Raw genomic sequence first — 6,092 nt, 5'->3', positions numbered from 1 at the left:
TCAGGGATTCCAGGAGTGAACCCACGGACCACAGATCAGTGGCAAGACAGGATTTTATTTAGAAATTAGAAACGAGGCTTGATGCCTGTGGCTCAAGCAGCTAAGGCGCCAGCCACATACACTTGAGCTGGCAGGTTTGAATCCAGCCCGGGCCCACCAAACAACAATGACGGCTGCAACCAAAAAACAGCCGGGCATTGTGGCAGGCGCCTGTAGTCCCAGCTACTTGGGAGACAGAGGCAGGAGAATTGCTTGAGCCCAGAAGTTGGAGGCTGCTGTGAGCTGTGAAGCCACAGCACTCTACCCAGGGCGACAGCTTGAGGCTAGGAAGGAAGGGAGGGAGGGAGGAAGGAAGGAAGGAAGGAAGAAGCAGAGCTTCTGGCAGGGGAAAAGAACTAACCGAGGAGTCCCTATGTGGGCATCTGGGTATTAGGTCTTGAGAATTTACACCTGGCCAGGATTTGGCAAATAGAAACAATCATTGTTAATGAGTGTTATTGACAAAGGAATGAATGCAGTCCCTCCAGCTGAGGGCGAAAGGTCAGGGTGTTCCCTTCATGAACTTGCCCAAGCCTAGGAAAACTGGGGTCCCCTGTCCAGCCTTGAATGGGGGGAACCCTGTATCATCTCTCTGTCACCCAGGCTGGAGTGCAGTGGCCTCGTCATAGCTCACTGCATCCTCAAACTCCTGGGCCCAATGATCCTACTGCCTCAGCCTTCAGAGTAGCCGGGATTATAGGCACACACCACACCCACCTAATTTTTCTTTTCTTTTTTTTTAGCAGCTAACTTTGCTATTTGTACAGACTAGCCTCTCAAAGTGCTAGGATTACAAGCAAATTTGTTACTCTTAAAAATGCAATTGTTGAGCGGCGCCTGTGGCTCAGTGGGTAGGGCACTGGCCCCATGTACCAAGGGTGGCAGGTTCAAACCCAGCCCTGGCCAAACTGCAACAACAACAACAAAAAATAGCCGTGCGTTGTGGCGGGTGCCTGTAGTCCCAGCTACTTGGGAGGCTGAGACAAGAGAATTGCCTAGGCCTGGGAGTTGGAGGTTGCTATGAGCTGTGTGGCGCCACTGCACTCTGCTGAGGGCAATAGAGTGAGACTCTGTCTCTACAAAAAAAATGCAATTGTTGGGGCAGCACCTGTGGTTCAGTGAGTAGGGCACTGGCCCCATATACTGAGGGTGGTGAGTTCGAACCCGTCCCTGGCCAAACTGCAACAAAAAATAGCCAGGTGTTGTGGCAGGCACCTGTAGTCCCAGCTACTTGGGAGGCTGAGGCAAGATGGCCCAAACCCAAGAGCTGGAGATTGCTGTGAGCTGTGACTCCACAGCACTCTACCCAGGGCAACAGCTTGAGGCTCTGTCTCAAAAAAAAAATGCAATTGTTGGCTCAGCGCCCATAGCACAGTGGTTACAATGCCAGCCACATACACCAAAGTTGGCAGCCTGGGCCAGCCAAACAACAATGACAACTGCAACAAAAAAAAGATAGCTGTCACCTGTGGCTCAGTGGGTAAGGCACTGGCTCCATATACAGAGGGTGGTGGGTTCAAACCCAGCCCTGGCCAAACAGCAATAAAAAAATAGTTGGGCATTGTGGGTGGTGCCTTTAGTCCCAACTACTTGGGAGGCTAAGGCAAGAGAATCACCTAAGCCAAAGGATTTGGAGGTTGCTGTGAGCTGTGATGCAATGGCACTCTACCGAGGGTTAATAAGTGAAACTCTGTCTCAGGAAAAAAAAAAAACAATAGCTGAGCTACTTGGGAGGCTGAGGCAAGAGAATCGCTTAAACCCAAGAGTTTCAGGTTACTGTGAGTTGTGATGCTACAGCACTCTACCAAGGGGGGCATAGTGAGACTATGTCTCAAAAAAAAAAAAAATGCAATTATTGCAGGAAGACAAGGCCCCACAGAGAGAAAGAGCACCCAAACACCATGGTTATAAGAGGAAGGACTTTATTCACTGGCCAGGAGCTTACGGCTTAGAAGAATTCCAAATGGCCACACTCCCTGACTGGCTTGGTCTTTTCCTTTTTATCTCCAGTCAAAAAGTTCCAACTGAGATGGGCTCCAGCAGCCTCATGGGTGCCAGCAGCCTCATCACCCCCATAGGATGGATGCCCAACATGCACAGGGGGCTGTATAGGATAAAAGATGAAAGGACAAAAAGCTGCAAACACCATAACTCTGAAATGATGACAGGCACCATCACTCTAAGATGGGTCCAGATTGGGCCAGAACAGGACAAGATAAGGATGGATGGGCCAAGAACTGTCATCATGAGAATTAACGAGCTAAGTGCTGTGACAAATTGTTTTACTTACCCATTAGTTGCTAGATCTGCATTATGTTACCTTATCGTTCTAACTGCCCTTTATGTTACCTATTGACTAAACCGCTAAATTGCAAGGTTCACTTCTGTAAAAGAGGTCATCGTGACCCCGTGCTCGCTTTTTGCTTCTTTTGCCAACTTTCTTTTAGCTTCTAATTGCTAAATTCCAGACCACCTGTTTGGCCCTTTGCCAATGTTTAGACTAGAAAAACTCCAACTTTAGACCCCTCAATGCTCTCTCACTTAGTCTGCTTTAGTCTTTGCTGAGACGGCCCTGCGGTTAATAAAAGACTCCTTTTTGAAATTCTAATTTGAGTTGGTGGTGCTTATATCACCCCATAACACAACCCATAGGATACCTTTTTCATTGGCCAGTTTGAATCAAGAGGGAAATGCTGTTCCAGCCCCCAAAAAACTACAGGATTTCACAGAAGTAGAAATTTCCAAGTTCTAGAAAGCTAAATCTACAAATTCCCAAGAGCTGAGTCACCATGGAGAGGACCCCGCAGGTGTGTCCTTGTGGTCTCCTTGAGAAGGCCTGTTCTTCTAAACCTCACCCTTCTCGGGTATCCTCTCACAGTGATGGTCAAGCACAGTGGCTCACACCTGTAATACTAGCACTCTGGGAGGCGGAGGGAGGAAAGTCTCTTAATCTCAGGAGTTGAGACTAGCCTAAGCAAAAGGGAGATGAGGTCTCTACTAAAAATAGAAAAATGATCTGGGCATGGTGGCATGTACCTGTAGTCCCAGCTACTTGGGAGGCTGAGGTAAGAGGATCACCTGGGCTCAGGAGTTTGATGTTGCCGTGATCTATGATGCCATGGCACTCTGCCTGGGGAGACAAAGTGAGATTATAAAAAAAAAAAAGATGAACAGATTATAAATACACTATAAGATTAAGGGGATGGTGGCTGGGCATGGCAGTTCACACCTGTAATCATAGCACTAGTACTTTGGGAGGCCAGTGTGGGCCAAGGGTTTGAGACCAGTAACATAGCAAGATCCTGTCTGCAAAAAGTTAGCTGAGTATGGGCAGCGCCTGTGGCTCAGTAGGGAGGGTGCCTGCCCCATATACTGAGGGTGGCAGGTTCAAACCCGGCCAGGGTCAAACTGCAACAACAACAACAAATAGCTAGATGTTGTGGCAGGCGCCTGTAGTCCCATCTACTTGTGAGGCTGAGGCAAGAGAATCACCTCAGCCCAGGAGTTGGAGGTTGCTATGAGCTGTGTGACGCCATGGCACTCTACCGAGGGTGATAAAATGAAACTCCGTCTCTACAAAAAAAAAAAAGTTAGCTGAGTATGATGGTGCACACCTATGATTTTAGCTACCCAGGAGGCTGAGGTGGGAGAATTGCTTGAGCCCAGGAATTTAAGGTTACAGTGAGTTATGATGACACCACTGTTCTCTAGCCTGTCCAATGGAGTGAGACCTTATTTCCAAAAATAATCAAATCAAATATAATAGGCCGGGCAAGGTGGCGCATGCCTGTAATCTCCTAACCCTGGGCAAGAGCAAGACCCCATCTGTAAAAAATAGCCAGGTGTTGTGACAGGTGCCTGTAGTCCCAGCTACTCAGGAGGCTGAGGCTATTGTATTGTACCCAACTCAAGTGGAATCTTAGAGAAAACGCCAGCACACTGAGTTCAACTTAAGTGTGGGGTCCATTATTGGCCAGGCTACCAAGAAAGGTTCATACCTAAAAATTCTTGGCACCTGTATGACAACGGGAGGAAAAATTTTATTTTATTTTATTTTATATTTTATTTTATTTTATTTTTGACAGAGTCTCACTATGTCACCCTGGGTAGAGTGCCATGGTGTCCCAGGTCACAGCAACCTTAAACTCTTGAGCTTAAGTGATTTTTTTGCCTCAGCTTCCCCAGTAGCTGGGACTACAGGCACCTACCAAAATGCCAGGCTATTTTTTGGTTGCAGTTGTCATTTTTGTTTAGCAGGCCCGGGCCAGTGTCTCTGGCTGGCGCCCTACTCACTGAGCTACAGGCATGGAGCCAGGGAGGAAGTTTTTATATCCTTCTTTCAGTTGGAGAGAGGGAGAGGGGTGGTATCCTTGAAGCAAAGGGGAAAGATAGGAATGTGGTTTTACTAGGATCTCTAACTTCTGGGATAATCCCGTCTCTGCAGGAGATGTTTGTTTAATAGCCGGGTTCTGCAAGGTCTACCTGCTCAGGAGCAGGGAGTGATAAGGAGGGGAGAAGAAAAGAGAATGCAAAGGGGCTCTTTTGCCAAGGACCCACGAACATGGGCCGCGTTCGCACCAAAACCGTGAAGAAGGCGGCCCGGGTCATCATGGAGAAGTACTACACCCGCCTGGGCAACAACTTTCACATGAACAAGCGCGTGTGCGAGGAGATCGCCATCATTCCCAGCAAGAAGCTATGCAACAAGATAGCCGGCTATGTCACACACCTGATGAAAAGGATCCAGAGGGGCACAGTGAGAGGCATCTCCATCAAGCTGCAGGAAGAGGAGAGGGAGAGGAAAGACAACTATGCCCTGAGGTCTCAGCCCTAGATCAGGAGATCGTTGAAGTAGATCCTGACACTAAGGAAATGCTGAAGCTTTTGGACTTTGGCAGTCTGTCCAACCTCCAGGTCACTCAGCCTACAGTTGGAATGAATTTCAAAACACCACGTGGAACCGTTTGAATCTATCTTCTGTGTGCTGTAATATTCTAATAAATCTGGGACAACGGAAAAAATAAAAAAAGAGAGAATGCAAAATGGGATCTGTCTGGCCTTTCAAGGCAAGAGGATCACTTGAGCCCAAGAGTTTGAGGTGGCTGTGAGCGATGACATCATGACACTCTCCCAAGGACAACAAAGTGAGATTCTGTCTCAAAAATAAACAAACAGACAAATAAATAAATAAAATAAAAATCTGGGGGTGGGAATACCAAATGGTTATTTTACAAAATGTCCTAAAGAGAGAGCATTTTGTAAGAATGCCAATTATATAGAATTGTCTTTTATCTGTGTCTTTTCATTATTTCTGTTATTAGGTACAGTATAGTTACCAATCCCCTGATTGCATATGGTACTACCAACCAACAACCAATCAAGGAAAATGAAAGGTAAGGCTGGATGAGGTAGCTCACGCCTATAATCCCAGCACTGAGGACAGCCAAGGTGGGTGGATCACTTGAGCTCACCAGTTCAAGACCAGCCCGAGCAAGAGCAAGACCCGGCTGTAAAACAAACAAACAAACAAAAAAAAATAGCCAGGTGTTGTGGCAGGTGCCTGTAGTCCCAGCTACTAGGAAGCCTGAGGCAAGGGGATCGCTTGAGCCCAAGAGTTTGAGGTTGCTGTGAGCTATCATGTCACTGCACTCTACCAAGGCAAGAAAGTAAGACTATGTCTTAAAAAACCCAAAACAAAACAGAAAGAAAACATAAGTTAAACAGAATTTCCAGTTTCTAGAAATCTATTCAGGTAAAATGGCAAGATTTTATTTTATTTATTTATTTATTTTTTATTGTTGGGGATTCACTGAGGGTACAATAAGCCAGGTTACATTGATTGCAATTGTTAGGCAAAGTCCCTCTTGCAATCATGTCTTGCAAGATTTTATTTATTTTTTTTTTAATTATTTTTTTTTTTTGTAGAGACAGAGTCTCACTGTACCGCCCTCGGTAGAGTGCTGTGGCGTCACACGGCTCACAGCAACCTCTAACTCTTGGGCTTAAGCGATTCTCTTGCCTCAGCCTCCCGAGCAGCTGGGACTACAGGCGCC

The 6,092-nt window shown here is 46.7% G+C and overlaps 1 pseudogene; it reads left to right on the top strand.

The window, feature by feature from the left end:
• Nucleotides 1-4,597: 4,597 nt before the first annotated feature.
• On the top strand, nucleotides 4,598-5,411 carry LOC128595441 (40S ribosomal protein S17-like; annotated as a pseudogene).
• The last annotated feature ends 681 nt before the right edge of the window (nucleotides 5,412-6,092 follow it).

The sequence above is a fragment of the Nycticebus coucang genome, chromosome 10, assembly GCF_027406575.1.
Source record: "Nycticebus coucang isolate mNycCou1 chromosome 10, mNycCou1.pri, whole genome shotgun sequence".
Classification (NCBI taxonomy): domain Eukaryota; kingdom Metazoa; phylum Chordata; class Mammalia; order Primates; family Lorisidae; genus Nycticebus; species Nycticebus coucang.
This window is presented reverse-complemented; position numbering and strand designations above follow the sequence as displayed.